The 4,197-nt window shown below is 39.9% G+C and overlaps 1 pseudogene; it reads right to left on the bottom strand.

The window, feature by feature from the left end:
• Positions 1-1,668: 1,668 nt before the first annotated feature.
• LOC114632681 lies at positions 1,669-2,141 on the bottom strand (annotated as a pseudogene).
• Between the last annotated feature and the right edge of the window lie 2,056 nt (positions 2,142-4,197).

The following is a 4,197-nucleotide window of genomic DNA, read 5'->3' as shown; positions in this document are numbered from 1 at the left end:
TTGGAAAAAGAGGCCATTAATGTGGATTTATATTTCTTCATCTCCAAAGAAAGTTTTAACACCCTGTTCTGAAGCTGTTGCTGTGTTAATATGGAATTGTAGGTCAGGATCACAAAAGTATTTTGAGAAAGAACTTAATGAAATATTCCTTATTCCAAGCAGCAATTAAATTGGTTATTAAAGGATACTGATATTTGGCCTATTACATGACCAACTTTTTTAGACAAATTTGATAATCATTATCCAAAAGACAAGTTATTACAGTTTTCCTCTATGCATGATTTTGTATTTCTTATAAATTTATGCATGCAGCCCATAGAAAATGGGTTTACTGTATTTACAGACAGCTCCTCTAATTGGAAGACAGTATATGTAATTGGATTACATGTTCATTGTCTTGAGTTTCTCCTGCTTCAGCATAAATAATTGATTTACATGCTGTAGCCACTGTTTGAAACACTGAAAAATCAAACTTTCAATTTGTATACTCATAACCAGTATATAGATCATGATTTATAATTGCTTGAAGTTGTTCCTTTTTTAGATATTGCTAATTCTCAAATTTTATAAATACAGCTTAATTTTAAAAACATGTACTTTTCCTTAACTTTTTTTTTTTTTTTTTTTTTTTTGGTTTTTTGAGACAGGGTTTCTCTGTGTAGCCCTGGCTGTCCTGGAACTCACTCTGTAGACCAGGCTGGCCTCGAACTCACAGATCCACCTGCCTCTGCCTCCCAAGTGCTGGGATTAAAGGCGTGTGCCACCACTGCCCAGCCACTTTTCTTTAACTTTATAAGACATTTAAGAGCTCATACTTGATTTCCTGGACCCCCAGGAAAATGCCACAGTAGATTTGTATACCAAGCAAATCATCGGCCTTACAGAAACAATTGATCATACAATCCTTCTTTTTTTTCCAATCATTAAAGGTTTGGCACTTTATTAATTAAGCTCTGAAACTGCATACAAATCAAAAGAGTAAGAAAAATAAACACTCAGCAAAATGTCTCTCAGTAGCATCCAGCACCACTGTAGCTGAAGTATGGCATAGCTGTGGCATAGCCCTGTCTGCTCTACCTCTCTCCAAGGGATGGCAGGACAGAGACACCTGTACAATCACATCAGCTTTCCAAACCAAACTATCATCATGATCCGTTACTATCCCTTTCTTTACCATCTAACATACAGAGGACACACAGCAATGAATAGACTAATAAGCCTAGAGCTTTATTGATGCAGCAGGCACTTTACAATGAACCCAAGAGAGCCTGTCTTCTCTGAGAAGACAGGATGTCTGTACAAACTCTCAGGTTTTTTTCCACTTCAGATCCAAAGCTCTCCTTTTCATCACAGCCCTTGGCTCTGCACCTGCCCAAATAGTCCCTCCCCATTTCAAACAAACAGACAGTGCTCACAGGTACACCTGACATAGTCAGCCTGATAGTCAAGCGTTGGTTCTGTGTTACTCTATAGACAAAGGCAGACACTCTGATCCTGCAAAGAATTTAGGAATCAATAAGACAATATCTCCCTCTACCTCAAAAGTAAAATACATTCCAGCAGATGTGTCCTGAAGTATTTAGATGGGAATCCTAGGAAGATGGTCCATTGTCAGTCCCCTTTTCACCAGCCTGGGCATCTAAAATTTTTCTCAAGGTAACAGGATTCTTTTTTTTTTTTTAAACAGTCATTCTTGCTGTAAGAACTCTTATAGTGGAGCCTAGTCCTCCTACAGCTAAGGCCTTTTCATGCCACTGGAGTAACACTGCATTGCTATTTTCTGTGGGCTTCTCAAGCCTTTTATAAATGTACTTCATTAGCAAGTCAATGCCATTTCTGTCCAGTGACTACACAGCCTGCTCAATTTAGCTGCTCTTAAAGTTTGTGAGTACTTTCAGGACTACACCCTGGGTTCATTCCTTCATAGCTTGATTCTTGGTGTTGTTTGGAGAGTTCCACAAGGCTGCATGGAATGCCCAAAGTATGTCCCCATGCCGCAGGAGCCTGGCTACCTAGCAGGGCTTGGGGCCTGGCTCACCCACCTACGTTGCCGCCTCTTCATGCTCGTCTACAAATTTGTTCTCCTCAAATTCGTCGATATCCACTCGGCAGAAGCATGAGGACAGTGTGTTCGCGACCATGTCGGGAGCACAGTGGCCACTCAGCCGCCTAGGCTTCACTCTGTATCAGCTCTGCTCCTGACCATACAATTTTATTCTTTACATTGCTGGGGGCCAGCACCAGCTTGGGGGGGGGGAGGAGTCTTCTTTTTTCTTGTCGATTCTTCTTGAGGCAGCGGAGGGAGAAGAGCATTGGTGGGGTGGGGAGTAAGACTTTGTCTTACTAGATATTTAGGGTTGCTGTATAATAACAGTTTACTTATCTAAGTTACTATGCTACTGTAGCTGACCTGCCTTCTGTGATCCTCTCAGGCCAGAAACTACAGTTCCTGGCACTTATCACCTCATCCTAAAAACTGCCAAGGATTAAGTAAACAGCTTTTGTTCTATCTCAGCAGGAACTGTTGGGCTCTAACTTGTGCCTGCTAGTCTGAGGTAGCAGGAAGAAAAGACCCTTAGAGAAGTTATTATAGTTTATTATTGAGTGTAAAAAGTTTCCTATGAAAGCTATCTAAGGGGAGAAGTGGAAAAGTCCTAAATGGAGAACAGGAAAACAACTATCTGAGAAAAGGGAAAAGTTCTATTCTATATGCTACTCTAAGTGGGGAAAGGTGAAGAGTTCTGTTCTATTTCTCCATTGTATCTGCCTATCATCTCTTTGTCCTCAGTACTTCTACATCTTTCAGAATACATGATCACATGTTACAAAGTTCATCACAAGTTCAAACCAAAAATCAAATCATAAATTGAAAAAGACGTTTACAAAAGAGAATGTTTACATGCACATCCATTAGCAGTAATTATCTGGCTAAACATCCATCACCTGTCTAGCTCCAGAGGTTCACTGAAGGTTTAAAACTGTAACTAAGTTATTAGGGAAGTTTTGTATAGTTAAACCCAGACAATATTTTATCTTCTGTCCTAGCACCTATAATAAATCATTAGTTCCCCTTTAATGACCTTCGGTTAATTGTTTTACAACCTCTTGGAATGTGCTCTGAGTAGGTGAAAGTCTGGTTACTATCTAAGAGCAATTAACTGATGACACTTGAGACTGGCAGAGTTCTCATTGCAGTTTTGACTGTCAGAAAAGGACCTAATAGCAGTTCCAGTATAAAAGAGCTTAATAATCATTGATATAAGTTTAGGAATTCTTATAGGATCATCATTAAGATTTAAGAAGCCACCTATTTGTCTGTAAAGCATCACCACAAGACAGTACATCTTCGTGGATCTGCAGAGATCTACTTCAAAGGGGTGTGCTATTGCTTAGTGATTATTACGTATGTTTAATATTAATAGCTAGAGACAATAATTTGGTATTTCTAGAGAGTGTGCAAGTAAAATTGCAAAAACTTGTTCTCAGTGTCCTCAATTTTTTCAAAATGGTGATTCATTTCTGATTTTGGAAAATTAGAACATGTACATGTGATTTGACACCTTTTCAAGCTTTCTAGTTGCAACTGCTTTAACAGGAGAAGCAACTAAAAATGTAATTAGTTATTGCCTACACTATCTTTCTAGGCTTGGTGTTCCATATCAGATTAAGATATGGAATTGCAGAGGGCATGATCTGCTTTTCCTTCAGCAAGGGGTCTCTGTGCTGCCCTCAAGGAGGAATTCTGTTTTTATACTGACCACACCCTAGTAGTTAAAGATAGTATGGCCAAGATCAGAGGGAGATTACAATGGTGAAAGAAACAGTGAGAACAAGGAGAAGAGTGGCTTAAAAACTGGTTCTCTGCCTCTCCTTGGCTTACCACCCTTCTCCATTTCATCCTGGATCCTGTGGTTGGTCTCCTTCTTCTTTTGGCTTTCAGCCCTTGGGTCTTTAACAGACTCACTGGCTTTATAAAACAACAAACTGACTCCTTGGCACCTAAACCTCTACAAGTACATTATCATAGACTTGATCTGACTGATAGAGGCTTGGCTGAGCCTTGCATTGACATATCTCCTTTAGGGGCTGCATAGAACTTAGATCTGTGCACGTTGGTTTAGCATGGTGGGAACATAGCATGGGTACCTGCAAGGGGTGCGTGATGAGGTACAGCAGGGGGAGAACCCATATTGTCTG

Source organism: Grammomys surdaster, unplaced genomic scaffold (assembly GCF_004785775.1).
Source record: "Grammomys surdaster isolate TR1022 unplaced genomic scaffold, NIH_TR_1.0 382, whole genome shotgun sequence".
Taxonomy (NCBI): Eukaryota; Metazoa; Chordata; class Mammalia; order Rodentia; family Muridae; genus Grammomys; species Grammomys surdaster.
Note: the sequence above shows the minus strand (reverse complement) of the source record. Positions and strands in the feature narration are given on the sequence as shown.